This window comes from Sus scrofa, chromosome 3 (assembly GCF_054392235.1).
Source record: "Sus scrofa isolate SSC_HxYL_T2T_F1_AM1 chromosome 3, Sscrofa_HxYL_maternal_Yorkshire_Landrace_v2.0, whole genome shotgun sequence".
Taxonomy (NCBI): domain Eukaryota; kingdom Metazoa; phylum Chordata; class Mammalia; order Artiodactyla; family Suidae; genus Sus; species Sus scrofa.
Window position 1 is genome coordinate 52,821,350 of NC_139385.1, and position 17,770 is coordinate 52,839,119.

The 17,770-nt window shown below is 47.2% G+C and overlaps 1 protein-coding gene across 2 annotated transcripts in view; it reads right to left on the reverse strand.

Annotated features, from left to right (window-relative positions):
- BICD2 (BICD cargo adaptor 2) overlaps positions 1-17,770 on the reverse strand; it is a 63,518-nt gene that overhangs the window by 19,953 nt on the left and 25,795 nt on the right. The gene's annotated exons all lie outside the window — the stretch shown is intronic.

Consider the following 17,770-nt stretch of genomic DNA (forward strand, 5'->3'; position numbering starts at 1 on the left):
GAGGGGGCCTGGAGGCACCCGGCAGCCAGGCACTGGGGTGAAGGGAACGGGGGCTGGGCAGCCAGAAGTACAAGCTACATGAGGGCCATGAGGCTACAGAAGAATTGGGGGTGGGGCTAATGAGGGGCCAAGGTGGGACAGGGTGGAGGGAGCGGCTGGAGGAACTGGGGCAAGGTAAGGATAGGAGGCCCCAGCTACCATCTCTATCAATGTCGCCCCGAGTGGCAGAGAGGCCCCTGTCCTGGGACCAGGCAGGGAAGCCCCCAGGACTAGGGTGGGTCTGGGCCCCCCTCCAGATTTGGAAACCAAGGAAAGTGGCTTTCCCCTGCCTGATCCTGACCCCGCCCCCCTTTACCCATCCTGGGAGACACGTGTGCCTGGGGAAGCCTGGGAAGGTGGGAGCTCACCTGGTGCAAGTGAGGCAACAGGAGAGTGAACCAGAACACTCAGAACCAGCCAACAGGTCCCCACATGTGTCCTAGTCAGGACCTCCTGCCCACCTGGGCACAGAGCTAAAAATGCTAGAGGGGAGAGCCACCATCCCCAAACACAGCAAAGGATTTAGGCTCTAAGACCAAAGGAGCGTGTGGCTGAGGCTCAGGGAGGAGCCCCCATGGGCAGTACAACCAGAATTGATGCTGGCCTGCCCAAGTCCATGTCCCAGCCCCAGCTGGCTCAGACCTGCATTGTGTTTTGTCCCCCAGGTACTGTACTCCCTAGAAAGCACCTTTGCTTCTCTTTCGCCTCCCATCCCACACCATGACAGTTGCCAGGACACCACCCACGTGGGCCTGTGGTGTGTGTCCTCCCCTGGGGCCCCCTTCCCATTGGCCACCCTACACAGACCTCTGGGGGGAAACCTTGTCTATTTACAGGGCTCCTAGCTCACAGAAGGAAAATGAAATTGAGAGAGGGCTACTAAAGAGGAAAGAAATCGATGCCTTTATTTCTTGAGAGAAATAGGAATATTTTCATTCACTTACTACTTAATATGAAGTCTAGGAATTCAGTCCAAGAAAACAACTGGGAAAATGTGCAAAGCTGTATATAAGGATGTTATTGAGTAGAACTGTTTATAATATAAAAAAATCAAAATGTAGGAGTTCCCACTGGGACATGGTGGGTTAAGAATTAAACTTTGGAGGCTCAGGTTGATGCAAAGATGCAGGTTTAGTCCCTGGCCCAGGAACTTCCATATACCGAGGGTGCGGCCATTAGGACAAAAAAAATCAAAATGCAGAAAGTGACTTGTTTCTCTGTTGGCAGAGGACTGGCTAAATAAAGCAGGTAATCTGCTCTCCCTCCCAAGGGTGGGTCTTTTTCATCAGCCACTAACAAGCCGCTGTGTGAAGACACTGGTGTCTTTTCAAGTCAAGCCAGCAAAGCTCTATGATTTCTGTTGCTGTCCTCCTCCTCCTCCACCTGGAAGCAGGAAATACCGAAGCACAAATCCGTGCCAATGCAGGACCTGCCCCATCCTGGGGGGTAGCTGCACACTCGTCCTGGGCGTGCCAGAACCTGCTCAAGCACAGGGGGCAGGTGCACTGGAAAGCATCAGCCAGCTCACAGTAAGTCTCTCCAAACCTCCAGACAAGCCTAACTGCATAAACAGAGCAGGGCATGCCCATGAATCTTTATAGCAGGAGCACGGGGAATCTCGTGAGGCACTGTGTCATCATCAGAGACTATCCTAAGGTGGGACAGCTAAACAGGTGTGCACGTGTGTGTGCACGCATGCATGAACACACACAAGTCCAGGCTTGCAGGCCTTGGCTTGAATTTTCGCCTCGGCTCAGTCCCCAGCCTGGGGCCCATGAGCACCCAGGCAGCTTTTCAAAGACAGTGCACCTCCCCCTAAGATGAGACAGACACAGGGACTGGATATCCCTCCCATGTGGAAACTAAAAATAACTGGAAGGTTTATGTGATTAAGCAGTAGTTATCAAGTCCCTGGACACCAGGGAGTGAGAGGCAGGGCACAGGTGAGCTCCATGATGTACCTACTCCTCTCAGAAGGAACTACAGTCACGGTGAAGAAAGAAAAACTTTGGCCTGGCAGACCCGTGAGAAGCAGGGAATGCTGGAAGACAGGGCAGAGAATGAGGCAGACCTTCGAACAGAGGAGCCCTCAGTTGTCCCAGGGACAGTCAGTGGAAGCCTGTGAGGAGCCAGGAAGCCAGGAAAGGGCCACCGAGAAGGACAAGGGAACAATCCTACTCCTAACACAGGCTGTAAGCAGCACTCGTGCCCACCAACCAGAGGGCAGCCCTGGTCCCCAGGCAGCAGGCAGAACAAGAACTGGGTCAATAAATGCTCTCTTGTCCCAACCAACAAAGCTTAAGGGCAAAACAAAGGATCAAACTATATCCCAGAACAAACACAAGAACCCACAAAGGAATAACAGCATCATCTCTCAACACAGGGAAACCCAGAACATGACACCCAATCACTGGGGACTTCCACAAGGACAAGGAGTGGTCAGAGTGATGCAGTGACAGAGCCAGGAGACAGGGCAGGACTGATTTCCACAGGCTCAGGAGGCCAAACACTGAATAGAGCACTGAATATGCCGAGCAACAACCAGGAAGATACAGAAGATGGAATTACAAGGTATGAGATGAAAGGGATATTGGACAGGATTAATGGCAAACTGCACAACACTGAAGAAAGCAGTAAGATACCCCAAAATGAAACACACAGAAAAAAGGACTAAAAAACCAAACAGAGTGAACAAGCTGTGGGAGCCCAACACACAGGTAGCTAGAGTCCCTAGGGGAGAGGAAGAGGTAAAGATTAAGAAAAAAAAAAAACCTTCAAGATGGAGTTCATGGCTCAGAGGAAACAAATCTGACTAGCATCCATGAGGACGCAGGTTCAATTCCTGGCCTCGTTCAGTGGGTTAAGGATCTGGCGTTGCTGTGAGCTGTGGTGTAGGCCACAGACGTGGCTTGGATCTGGCATTGCTGTGGCTGTGGTGTAGGCCTGTGGCTACAGCTCCAATTCGACCCCTAGCCTGGGAACCTCCATATTCCACAGGCGCAGCCCTAAAAAGACCAAAACACACACACACATACACACGCACACCCAAACCTTCAAGAGATAATGGCTGAAATTTTTCCAACTCTGATGAAAATTATAAATCCACAAATCTTAGCAGCCCATCAACCGTAAGCACAAGAAATATGAAGAAAACTGTACTAAACATTACAAAGTTGTTTAAAACCAGTAATGCAGAAAAAAGTACTAAAATCAGCCGGGTGAAAAGGATATGCTACTTATAGAAAAGCAAATATAAGGATGACAGAGGATTCACAAGCCTGGAGGCAGTGGAGCAACATCTTGAAAAAAACAAAACACGGAGTTCCCATTGTGGCGCAGCAGAAACGAAGCTGACTAGAATCCATGAAAACGCAGGTCTGATCCCTGGCCTCGCTCAGTGGGTTAAGGGTCTAGTGTTGCGGTGAGCTGCGGTGTAGGTCACAGACTCGGCTTGGATCCCGCATTGCTGTGGCTGTGGTATAGGCCAGCAGCTACAGCTCCCATTAGAACCCTAGCCTGGGAATGTCCATATGCCATGAGTGCAGCCCTAAAAAGACAAAAACAAACTAACAAACCAATCAAAACATAAAACTTAATTCATTGGAGCACTATGCCCAGTGAAAACTGTTCACTAACAGAGGTGAAATACATACAAAAGCTGTTAAGAAATTATCACCAGCTGATCTGTACTACAAAATGTTAAATAAAATCCTTCAGGAGAAGATAAACAATACCAGACGGAAATCTAGATTTACAAGGTGTGAAAAGCATCGGAAATGGTTATTCCGTGCATAAGTGTAAAAAAAGACTTGTTCTTCTTTAAATCCCCTTAAAAGATAATTAAGATATCCCATGCAAATCCCTGCCAAAATTCCAATGGCATTTCTCTTCCTTTTTCTTTTGCAGAAATGGAAATCCATACAGAACTGCAAGGGGCCTAGAACAGCTAAAATACTGAAAAAGAACAAAGTGGGAGGAATCAAATTCTCGAATTCAAGACTTAATATGAGGCTAAAGTGATCAAAATACTGCGGTAGTGGCATAAGGATAGATGATACAGACTAATAGAACAGAAGAATCAAAAACAAACCCTTGCATATTTGGTCAACTGATTTTTGACAAGGGTACAAAAATATTTCGGTGATAAAAGAGTAGTTTTTTAAGGGGTTCCCGTCATGGCACAGTGGTTAATGAATCTGACTAGGAACCATGAGGTTGAGGGTTCGATCCCTGGTCTCGCTCAGTGGGTTTAGGATCTGGTGTTGCTATGAGCTATGGTGTAGGTCGCAGATGTCGCTCAGACCCTGCGTTGCTATGGCTGTGGTGTAGGCTGGCAGCTATAGCTCTGATTGGAACCCTAGCCTGGGAACCTCCATATACCACAGGTGCGGCCCTAAAAAGTAAAAAAAAAAAAAAAAAAAATTATGGAATTCCCTCGTGGCTTAATGGGTTAAAGATCCAGCGTTGTCACTGCTGTGGCTCTGGTTACAGCTGTGGTGCAGGCTTGATCCCTGGCCGGGGAACTTCTGCATTCTGCAGGTGCAGCCAAAAAAAAAAAAAAAAAAAAAAAAAAAGATAAAACTGTACTTCGTCAAAATTTAAAAAAATTGTGTATCAGGAGTTCCTGTTGTGGCTCAGTGGTTAACAAATCCGACTCAAAACCATGAGGTTGGGGATGTGATCCCTGGCCTTGCTCAGTGGGTTAAGGATCTGGTGTTGCCATGAGCTGTGGTGTAGGTTGCAGACATGGCTTGGATCCCGTGTTGCTGTTGCTCTGGTGTAGGCTGGCAGCTACAGCTCCGATTAGACCCCTAGCCTGGGAACATCCATATGTGGTGGGAGCAGCCCAGGAAATGGCAAAAAGAAAAAAAAAAAAAATTGTGTATCAAAGGACACTATCAAGTGAAAAGACAACCTACACAATAGTAGAAAATATTTTCAAATTTTGTATTTGATAAGGGTCCAGTATCCAGAACATACAAAGAACCCCTATAGCTCAACAAATTAAAAAATGGCTAAAGGATTTATTTATTTATGTATTTTTTGCCTTTTTGTCTTTTTAGGGCCACACCCGTGGCATATGGAAGTTCCCAGGCTACGGGTGGAATCAGAGCTGTAGCCGCCAGCCTATGCCACAGCCACAGCAACTCCATATCCGAGCCATGTCTTCAACCTACACCACAGTTCACGGTGACGCCAGATCCTTAACCCAGTGAGTGAGGCCAGGGATCGAACCCATGTCCTCATGGATGCTAGTCAGGTTCGTTAAACGCTGAGCCACAAAAAGAACTCCAGATAAAGGATTTGATAGACATTTCTCCAAAGACAAATAACCAATCAGCTCATGAAAAGACAGTCAACATCAGCAGAGGTTAGGGAAATGCAAGTCGAAATCACAACAAGCCACAGCCACTGTAGAAGCAATGTGGAGTAGTCATGCTGTGAGCCACACAGAAGTCCCAAAATCACAATGAGATAGCACCTCACACCCACCTAGGATGGATGTAATTTTAAAATTTTTTTTAAAAAGAAAAGTAAGTGCTGGTGAAAGTATGGAAAAACTGGAACCCTCATACATTGCTAGTTGGGAATGCAGAAAAGTACAGCTGTTGTGGAAAATAGCCTGGCGTATCCCCAGAAACCTAAATATAGAATTATCATATGATTCTGCGATTCCACTCCTAGGCATAGACTAGAGAAAAATGAAACTTTACTTCCACACAAAAACTTGTACACAAATCTTCATAATAGCCAGTAAGCGGAAACAACCCAAATGTCCACCAATTAATGAAGGGATAAATAAAATGTGATCTAGCCAAACAATGGAGCATTATTTGGTAATAAAAAGAAATGAATTACTAATGCATGGTACGACATATATAAACTTTGAAAATATTCTATGTGAAAAGAGCTAGTCACAAAAGACGACATATTGCATGGCTCCATTTATATGAATTGTCCAAAATAGGCAAATCTATAGAAATAAAAGGCATATCAATGGTTGCCCAAGGCTGGGGGTGGAGCTGGGAAATTAGAGAGGGTGACAGCTAAGGCGGTACTCTTTTGGGGCTACCCCAAATGTTCTAAAGTTGGCTGTGGTGACAGACACACAATTCTGTGAATATACTAAAAGCTGATGAATTGTACATTTCAAAGAAGTGAATTATATGGTAAGTGAATAATTAAAGCTGTTAAAGTTGTTTTAAGAAGTGAAAGATTGAAAAAAGATAAACCATGCTAACCCTCATCAAAAGAAAGCTGGGATGGATTTATTAATATCAGATAAAGCAGACTTCAAAGCAAAGAATATCACCAGAGACAAAGAGGGTCATTTCATAATAATAAGTAGGTTAAGTCACAAAGAGAATTCTACAATTCTAAATGTTTATGTACCTAATAACAGAGCTTCAAAATGCAGGAAGCAAAAACTGAGATATCCAAAATTATAGTTGGGAGAGTTCAACACCCATCTCTCAATATTTCTCAGGACAAGTAGACAGAACATCAGTAAGGACACAGAGGACATGAACAACACTACTAACTAACTTGACTTAACTGGCATGTGTAGAAACCCCCTGCCCAAGAGCAGCAGCACATACATTCTTTTCAAGGACGCATGGACATTTACCCAGATAGACCATATTTTGGGCCATCAAACACGCCTCAAAAGGATTCAGGCCATTCAAAGTATGTGCTCTGACAAAAGGTAATTAAACAAGAAACAGCATGGAAATATCTCTAGAAAATCCCTGAATATTTGGCAGCTACCCAACATATGGGTCAAAGAAGAAATCAAAGAGAAACTAGAAAGTGTTTTTAATTGATGAAAATTAAATAAATGAATATTCCAATATGTGGTATGCCACTAAAGCAAGGGCTTAAGAGGATATTTCTAGCACTAAATGACCATGTTAGGGGGGAAAAAAAACCCAATCAATTACCTCAGCTTCCATCTTAAAAACTAGACAAGGTTTGTGCACTAAGCTCAGGGTGCAGCTAAAAGCCCTGCAGAGTTAGGCCCTTTTATCAGATGAGAAGACAGAGGCTCACAGGCTGCGAGCCTAGGCCCCATGCATACGGCTTGTAAGAGCCCCAAGATCACTCCAGCTTACTATGCTTGGTCTTCTACACACAACACTCCTCCTGCAGGCCCAGAGGGATGAAGACCCTTGAGTCTTGCCTGATGGCTTTCATGTTCCTCACCTCCATGTCCCAGACAAGAGTTCATACAGAACCGAGACTCTATAAACCTCACTGGAACATGGTTTTAAGCTCTCCTCACAGGCTGCATTACTTAGGCTGTTTCTTATTTATGGCTAGGCTTTGGGTCCACATGGTATCTGACGAAAGTTTGGCCAGCCCCAGTCAGAAGCATCTGTTTTCAGCTGTGTGCTTGTGTATTCCTCATCCAGTTGTTCAAACACCGGACAGATGGTGGACTAGGATACACAGTGTTATACCCTGCCTAAATCCCTCACTAACTCTCATCCTCTGGGGTGGGAGTGTAACTGGTACTATCACTTAGGAAAACTATTATCTACTAACATTAAACACACTCCTGTTCTATGACCCATGCGTGTTTATAAGAGCTTTGCTTTTTTTAGGGCCGAACCCGCAGCATATGGAAGTTCTCAGGCCAGAGGTCAAATCAGAGCTACAGCTGCTGGCCTACACCACAGCCACAGCAACGCAGCCAAATCCGACCTGTATCTGCAACCTACACCGAAACTCACAGCAATACTGGATCCTTAACCCACTGAGAGAGGCCAAGGATAGAACCTGCATCCCCAAGGATACTAGTCAGATTCATTTCTACTGTGCCACAATGGGAACTCCTATTGGAGTATTATTTACAAAAAAAATCCAAGCCAGAAAGTTCCCAAGCTCTGTTAACAAAAGGAAAAATTATGATATAGTCACATGACAAAATACTACACAGAAATGAAAATAGAGATGAATCTCATATTATATTGGGTAAAAGAAGCCAGACACAAAAGAGATATACTGTGTGATTCCATTTATACATACAATCCCAAGAATAAGTAAAACTAAACTCTGTTGGTAGAAGTCAGAGCAGCAGTGACTCTTGGGCGGGGAGGCTTGAAAGGTGTTTCTGGGGCTGGAGATGTTCTGATTCGTGATCCAGGTGCTCATTATGTGGGCATGCTCAGCGTGTGAAAGTTCACACTTCTGATTTTTGCTCTATATGTCTTTCCTCTATAAAAAGTAAAAACAAAACTAAGAGTTCCTGTCATGGCTCAGTGGTTGGCAAACCCAACTAGCATCCATGAGGATGTAGGTTCAATCCCTGGTCTCGCCCAGTGGGTTAAGGATCTGGCATTGCCATGAGCTGTAGTGTAGGTCACAGAGGTGGCTTGGATCCCGCGTTGCTGTGGCTCTGGTGTAGGCCGGTGGCTATAGCCCCAATTCCACTCCTAGCCTGGGAACCTCCATATGCTGCAGATGTGGCCCTAAAAGACAAAAGAAAAAAGAAAAAAAAAAAGTAGAAACAAACCTAGAAGAGTACATGAAATTAAAAGGAATGAAAAGGAAATAATGGAGTTCCCACTGTGGCTTGGCAGGTTAAGAACCTGACATAAGTGTCCTAGAGCACGCAGGTTCAATCTCTGGCCTTGCTCAGTGGGTTAAGGATCTGGAATTGCCACAAGCTATGGCATGGGTTGCAGATGCAGCTCAGATTTGGCATTCCTATAGCTGTGGCCTGCAGCAGTGGCTCCAATTCAACCCCTATCCTAGGAACTTCCACATGCCACAAGTGTGGCCATATAAAAAGAAGAAGAAGAAAAAAGGAAATAATAATGATTAGAGTAGAAATCAATGAAACAGAAAAAAATACAGATAAATTAAATCAATGGTAAGTTCTTTGAAAAGATTACTCCAACCTTTAACCAGAATAACTGGGGCGGGGGAGATGGTGGGAAAGACACAAACGACCAGTGTCGGGAACAAAAAGTGACAGCACCACAGACATTAAAACAATATGGCTTTGTGTCAATAAATACAACACCCTAGATGAAATGGACAAATTCCTTGAAAGACATAAAAACTACCCAAGCCCACTCAAGAGGAAAAGGTTAACCTGTATAGTCCTATATCTACTGAAACGATTGAATGTGTAATTTTAAACCCCAGAGTGAACATCCTGGGCCCAGACAGCTTCACTGGTGAAGTCTACCAAACATTTAAGGAAGAAATAAATCCAACTGTACACAAATTCTTGCAGAAAACTGAAAAAGAGGGAATACTTTCCCACTTATTTATGAAGCCAGCATTACCCTGTAACCAAAACCAAAGACAGTACAAAAACCCACCAATCTGTAAAAAGTATAAGGAATCATGATACAGAAGTGAGGACTATTCTCCTGGGCACTCAGTCCATCTGTCTGAATTTCTTCTGATCAAAGTGTCCTTGTTCCCACCTCACACCATCCTGTGCAGGATTAAGTCTGTCTCAAAACCTGCCTTCCCATCCCAGGAAGTACTCAGAGCAGTGAGATTTACGATATGACTGGGGTGTCCAGTGCGTCGGACATGCATATCCTTGCCTCACTGCACACTTCCCAGGCCTGTGCCTATCAGAGTCACCAAAAGTTCCGGGGCAGCTCGGGGATCCAGCTTCGGCCTCCACCCTAAGCCTGCCCACAAACTTCCCTGGCTGCTCTAAGGAAAAAAGGCAACATCCTCGTGGACCACAGCCTGACCAGTGCTCTGAAGCTTCCCAGGGCTAGTGAGCCCAGTTGTGAGCCTGGCCTTGCTTTACATACCTCCTGGATACCTAGAGCAAGGGCCAGACCCAGTGGGGCAGCCCAGTGTGCCAAATGGGGAAGGGGCCCAGGGCACACTTAGCTCAGGAAGAAGAGTTGCAGGGCTCAAGGGGCAAGATTTCAAAGCCAAGTGAGGTGGAAGAGGGGCCACAGTCCAGGGAGCGGTGTGAGCACAAGCCACCCAGGAGATCCTGGGCTCTCTGGGAAGCATCGGGAGCTGCTTTCTGAAAAGGAGGAGTTGGGAGATTAGAGATCACGGGGACAGCCTGGGCAGGAAGAGCCAGGTGGGGAGCAGAGGGACTGGCAGGACACAGGATTCAGGCCTGGGGCTGTGCCAGTGATTCAGCGCACTGCCTGCTTTCTGTGGGGTGGGAACAGTGGCGAGGGCTCAGAGACTGCGGTGTTTACACACTTTGGTAAACAAGTCACACTAACTCCCCCTCCCCCTGCCTCAAGCCTCAAGTCTCACTTTGGGAGCCTTTAGAGACAAGACAGGATGGGTTCCTGTCACAAAGTTTAGGCTCTAGTTGTCCCCACCTGGCTGCCCAGTGCAGCCACCAATCTCCATATGTTGGCAATGATGTGCTGACGGCTGCACAGCATGGCCCAGGACACAGGGCACCCAGAGAGCAGGACACACTGCAGATAAGAGTGCTAGGCCCCCAACCTGTGGTTCCAACTAGGGGCACGGTGGGAGGAAGACACCCAGCTGACCACCAACCATTTACAAGGGTGGGGTCTTGGAAGGGACGGGATTCCCATGAGGACACTTAAGCAACAAACCAAACCTCTGCTTCCACCACGGGCTGGGACCCCCCAACACACACACCCCAGTGCACAGGCAGCCCCCTCCTGCCTCAAGAAGAACCATCACCTCCATAGCCAGCACTTCTGACCAGCATCAACATGCTAAGAACTCCCTGAAAGCCCCTGGGAAGGAGGTGGCACATGGGAGACACGGGCCCAATGCTGTGCTATCCAGGACCAGGTTCAGGCCTCCACCAGGTACTCAGGCCTCCACTATCCTGACAAGATCCAGAGACAGAAGCAGGACAAAGAAGCAGAGATAACAATTACAGATAATGGGCTTTCACTGACACCTGATGAGAAGACTCCTAGACTAGGGGTCAGCACATGTGGCCCTGTGGGCTATGTCTGGTTCCAGCCTGGCTCTGCAACTAAAGTTGTACTGGATAACAACTAATGGGAAGCTGAATTGGGCTAGTGTGATGCTGAAGCCTCTGCCTTGAGTCCACAGGTGAAAGGCCTGGGGCTCAAGGTGCCCCAGTGGCCCACACAGGGGTCAGCAACCTGACAGGGACTGGTAGCCAGGTGCCCATGGGGATTCTGTGGACTTGGCAGGCAAGTCCTCACACTTGCACTGCCTCTCCCTAAACTGCCTGGCTCAGGGCACAACCCCAGGACCCCTCAGACAGAGAAGATCCCTCCAGAGAAGACCTGGCTGCCACACAGGTTCTTTGGGTGGGACATCAAGGGCAGAGACAAGGACAGGCAGGAGGGAATACAGAGGCAAACAGGAAGACAGCCCAAGCTTCTCCACATTCTCAACATCAAAACCTGCATTTGTCAGGATTCCCCAGAGAAAGAGAACCAAGACAAAATACATAGACATAAGTAAGAAGAGACATGAGAGGAACTGGCTTAGGCAGTTACGGAGGCTGAGAAGTCCCACAGTCTACGGTTTGCAAGTCAGAGACTTGTGGCACAATCTAAGTACAAAGGCCTCAGGACTAGGAGCACGGATGTCTGGGGCAGAAGCAGCTCAAGCAGAGAGAGTGAATCCTCCCTTTCCCCACCTTCTGCTCCTGGTCCCCCAACAGACTGCATGATGCCTGTCCCCAGTTGGGGAGGCATCTACTGAATCAATGTTAATCTCTCCCAGAAACATACTCACAGACACAACCAGAAATGATGCTTCGGGCATCTCTTAGTGCTGTCACATAAAATTAACCATCACACAGGCATGGGGTCTGTTGCAATGACTCTCAACTTTGTTGCTACGGTGTAAAAGCAGCCACAGACAACACAGGCAAAAATGAGTAAAATGTTATTTACAAGACCAGGCTGAGGACCAAATATGGCCCTTGGGCAGCAGCTTACTGACCTCTAGTCTGGACCAGCACCTCATCATCACCTGCATCCACTTTCTGTGGCTCATTATAGAAAAACTACTAAGTGGGAGTTCCCGTCGTGGTGCAGTGGTTAACGAATCTGACTAGGAACCATGAGGTTGCGGGTTCGGTCCATGCCCTTGCTCAGTGGGTTAAGGATCCGGCGTTGCCGTGAGCTGTGGTGTAGGTCACAGACACGGCTCGGATCCTGCGTTGCTGTGGCTCTGGCGTAGGCCAGTGGCTACAGCTCCGATTCAACCCCTAGCCTGGGAACCTCCATATGCCGCGGAAGCGGCCCAAGAAATAGCTAAAAAGACAAAAAAAAAAAAAAACAAAAAACCAAAAAAAAAAAAAAACCTACTAAGTGTATGATGAAAGGGCCCACCTGTGAGCCAGGCGCAGAGAGGGAAACAAGCATCAGATCAGAGGCTGGCAGGATGAGTGTGCTTCAGGTGCAGGTGAGGGCACGGCAAAAGCCCCGAAGCAGGACAAGGGGGGCCAGGAGGAGACCTGGGCCCCTATACCATGTCTCTGAGCTGTGGACAAGAAGCCCCCTTCCTCCTTGGCCCTGGCAGTCTCTAGCACTCAATGGGCAGGAGAGAAAGTAGACACTGTGGTGCCTGCTGCCTTTGCTCCATCCTGGCTGTGAGTCTGGGCAAGTCCCTCCCTCTGCTGTGTCCTGCAGTAAACTGGACTGTGTGTAAAATGCCCAGCCTGGTGCCAAGCCAGCTGATGGGCCCCAAGCCCCAAGCAAAATAAGCCACGTCAAGTCCACTTATGAAGAGTTCCAGGGCTTGAAGAGTGACCCTGGGCAAGCGTCTGCTCCCTCCACCAGTGATGTAACTGGCCAGTCCCTGCAAGTCCCACAGGGCAATGTTCTGCTCTGCAGTATCCTCACTGCCTACTGCCCTTCCCACCAAGAGAATGATGTGGGCATCTCTGAAATAAGCACTGTCATCAGTCCTAGCTCAAAGAAGCTGATCCTGAGTCTCTTACACACCTGCAAAGGGCCAGAAACAAGCCCCACTCCTGACCCTAGCAGGAGAGCAGTGGCAGTTAGAACCAGGCTCCAAACAGGGTTGCTCTGGGGGACTTTTCTTCCCAGCTCAGTTTGGCCATCCTGTTAGCAGATAGGGTAGGGGGTCCCAGGAGAAAGAACTAGGCATGACTTCTTGACTTAAGAGAAGCCTAAGCTACTTTGTGATCTAAGTCTGGCCACAATGCTTGCCCTTGAGCAGGTTTCAGTAATCAGTGATCTCAATGGAAAGAAAGAATGCAGGAATTATTGCTTGTTATCAGGCAAGAGAAGTAACTACTGCAAAGATAATGTCTCAGTTGTAAAGACTCCCAGTTGTTTCAATGGCAGGGATTATCCTGAAGCACTCAACCTACAAATCAGCTGGAACCTAAGGGATGATGAGGTGAACCTCTTGTGACCCTTCCAACTAAAGCGTGGACTCTGACGACCTCTGCCCCAATTCCATGCTGAATTCGTCTCCGCCCAAGTCCCCTCATAAATTTGCTACTGGGGAGACACTGCTTTGGGAAAGATTCCTGGTGCTCCCCTTACTTGCTGCAAGTAATACACCCTTCCTTCTCCTGCTCTTTGGCTCTTTGGCTTGGCTGTGTCTTCTGGCGTGACATCCACCAAGAGGTGAACCCAGTTTTTCAGATAACTATCTGATGTAGCAGGCACAACACAGGCCAATCAGGAGAACCAGATGACGCATTCCCAGGAGGTGAGGCGTCCTTCCTGGAAGCTGTGTCCACCATGAGGCTGAAATTTCTGGGCTGACCCAGCCCCACCCACCCAGGGTAACTCCCACCTCTTCCTGAAGGGCTACCAGCCTGAAGCAGGGTGGGGCATCCGGGAAGTTTCCAACTCCTACCAGCTGCCCACCCTGGCCCCTCTGTTGGGCTTCCTGCCTGATACTCTTCCTGGGACCAGGGGTTGTGAATGGTCATTAGGCTCCCACCACTGTCCTGGGCAGGTGTATAGGAAACCCCACAGGGAAGCTTCACAAGGGCCTTTCCAGGTAGCTTTCAGCGCCTTTAGCAAGGGCATGCTTACTGAGTGTCTGGCCTCAGGCAGGTGCCAATAGTACCAGGACAGCAGAGACTGTCATGCTCTAAGGACCCAATTCTATCCCAGCTGGAACCCCAAAGCCTGGCATCTGGGGGAACCACTTGAATGGACAGAATCACCCTCTCCCCTCAGCCCATCAATGGTCTTGATTACCAACTAGTGACTGTCAGCACCACATCCTCTCTATCCCCCAACCAGAGTGAGGAGCCCCTAAAGCAACCCTTGCTTCTTTTCTGGTTCAAAGTAGTGTCCCTACCAGAAGCTCACCCCAGGGAGCAGCCCCTCAGAGCAAGTGTGTGCTGAGAACCCCCAAGGGCAGGACACCAGTTTGGAGCAGAGCTGGGCCACCCGGCAGCTGGTGCCTAGGGAGGGAGGCTTCCCTCCAGTCACCACTCCACATGGTCACCATCTGCTGGCATACTTATGCCTGCTGGACCTACCAGCCCAGGCTCAGCCCCACCTCAGGCACAAAGCACTTACTAACCAGGAGAAAGTTGTACTTGTCTGCTTCTGCCCAGAGGGAGGGAGGAGCAGCCTTAGGAGCTGGCCTCCCTCCCAATCCTCACCCAGGGAGCCAGGCAGGGAGGAGAAACCAGTAACTCAAGTTCAATGCTGGCAGGCGCAGACAATACAACAGGGAGCGACTGGTTGAGGAACCTCCCACCAAAGCTAGTATATACAAACCACAGGTCTTCGTCACTCCCTTGAGTCAAAGGGGCATGTGGCACCTCTGGGGACCAGGGATACGGGGTCACACTAGGACATTACCCTATGGCCAGCTCCCCTTGTGGGAGGCTGTAAGCTACTGGAAACCACGTGTGCCTCATTAATCTAACATGGAGCTCAGGCCTATGAAGTGGATACAGATAACAAGCTCTATGATATTATTATGAGATAAAGATTTTATCGCATTAGGAGATTAAAGTCTATCAAAGGTTGATTAAACCTATCAACACTTAATTAGCTTAATTTCTCTGGCCAAAACAGCCTGGTACAAAATACTGTATAATGGTAGATAGACATGATAGAATGTGTCAACCAGGCAAAGAATAAATTGGGGTGTTTAGCAATATCCAAATAAGTCAGAATTAGCATCAATGTAGAGGAGACTCAATAGGAGGATGAAGAGCACATGCTTCCTTTTGAGGTAGAGTTTCTTCCTAAGGAAATGGTATTACAATGGGACAGGATGACATCATAGTAAACTAAAAAAGGAAGATACCACACGTACATGTTGGGCATCATGGTAGAAGAAAATTTCAAAAGTATATTTCACAAGTGCTCTGTAACTCTAAAACTGTTCTAAAAACAGTTAAAAGCTATTAAAAATATATTAGCATGCGCTCAAACACATGGAAATTGATCTCTTTAAACAGTGTCAGTATAGGAGAGGGTATACAGAAGAAACAACAGGGACCCCAATAAATGAAATACAGAAACATCTCTTATCAGAACTTGAGGATTCTGCCAAAGCAGTATTGTGCTGGGGGAGGGGCAACACTAAAAATACACACTAATGATAAAAAGAAACAGAAACTGAACAAAGTAATGAGGCAAAAGTCTTGCAAAGGGGAAGTGACAACAACCCAAAAGAAAAAAAAAAGTAAAAACCACTAAGTTAGTATATTTTCTCAACCCTAATGATTTCAATGATTTTATCCATATGTGAAGCACATGCCCCTAAATCAGGGAGCTGCAGGTCAGTCCCCCACTATCTACCTCCCTCCCCCGACACACACACACTCCCTAGAACTGTGAATGCTATGGCAGGGCCTGGGCTGAAACCCAGAACTTCTCTGTCCACTTTCATGTCCACTCACAGCACTCAAGACAGGAGGGAGGTCACCTCAGGCTCAAAAGACACCCTGTAACTCATACAGGACCCCCACAAATCCCCCTGCTTTTGAAGGGGGTGGGGGGTGGGAGGTGGCCCTGTTCGAGGACACCTGTGCTGACTGTGTATGCAAAAACTCGGTTGAGGCCTCAGCAAACAGAACCCAAGAGTTCACCCTGAAAATCATTCACTTGCCCCAGAAACACAAAACCAGTGGCACTAATTTAACTCAGTTCAAAAACACTGATTTGGCACTTGCCTGGGATCAGGATAAGTAAGCATAGTAAATGGACCATACAGTGTGTCAGAAGGAGAACTACCGACCTTCCTGCCATAGAGAGATGAATGTTTGCAACGGAAGTAAGAATTTCATCTGCACTAAGATGCTTTCAACTCAAGCTTTAGAAAAATGGATGTGGTAACTTCCTTAATTTCATAGAAAGAACACCTATAGCCTAGACAGATTTAAAACGAGAGCCAACCTCACAAAGAGCAGAATACATTAATAAATAATGGGCAAGTACTAGAGTCACTCCCCTTAAAAGGATGAGGCAAGAAAACCTCGCCCTACACTTCACAGAGACTGGAGGACAGAAAAAGAAGAAAGGATCAATTAGTTCTGTATTATTTGCATGTCATGATTTTATCCAGAAAATGCACTAAGAAGAAATACTTCCAAAAAAGTCATTTAGAAATCGCCAATCCTCCTAATGAAATTAGGTTAGGAAAACATACTTTAAAAACAACGGCATTTATAACCTCAACACCAAAAAACATTAACCTTGAATATCAACTCAATCAGAAACATAAGACTTATTCAAAGAAAATGATAAATACACTAATGAGAAGGGCTGAATCCACTGGGAGAGTAAAGTGCCTGATCAGGTTGTCACTGGGAGCTCAGGTGCTGGGGTGCTGGGACCACCCAGGTATAAGGCTAACAGAAGTTGCCTCAAATCCTCTGGGACAACCTGAGAGTAACAGTGCAATTTATCCAGATGGTGTAGCAAGCAGAGAGACTCTCCAAAAGAAAAAAATGCTAAGAAAAAATTTATACACCATAACATTCCTCTATTTGATGGATACTGGGTTGTTTCCACACTTGAGCTATTAAGAATAATGCTGTTGGCGAGACAGGATTAAGATGGCTGAATAGCAGGACTGGAGCTCAACTTCTCTTCTAAAAACAACAAAATTCACAATTAAAGACTGAGCATTCTTAACCCAAAGGGACTGGAAACCTTAAAAAAAGATATCCTACTCCAGAAGAAAAAGAGGAGGACACATCAAGAGGTAGGAGGGGTGATTTCACGATATAAACAACCCCATACCTCCTGGGTGGGAAGCCCCACAGACTGGAAACTAACTGGTTCACAGAGACGCACCTACAGGAGTGAGAGTTCTGAGCCACACATCAAACTCTCATGTGTAGGGATCTGGCATGGGGAGAAAGAGTCCCTGGAGCATTTGGCATTGAAGGCCAGTGGAGCTTGTGCGCAGGAGCTCCATGGGACTGGTGGAAATGGAGACCCCATTCTTAAAAGGCGCACACAGACTTTCATGTACACTGGGTCCCAGGGCAAAGCAAAGACTTCATGGGAATCAGGGTCAAACCTGACTGCAGTTCTTGGAGGACATCCTGGGAAAACAGGGGTGAACATGGCTTGTTGTGAGGGAAGGACATTGAAAGCAAAGCTCTCGAGAATATTCAGGAGCATGCTTTTCTCTGGAGGTGGCCATTTTGGGAAAATCTGGCCCCACCTGTCAATCAGCTGCTGAGAAGCCCCAGGGCAAACAACAACCCAGGTGGGATCACAGCCCCACCCCTTAGTAAACAGGCCACCTAAAGACCCCTCAGGCACACAGCTGCCTCTAATCTCACCTACAGAGACAA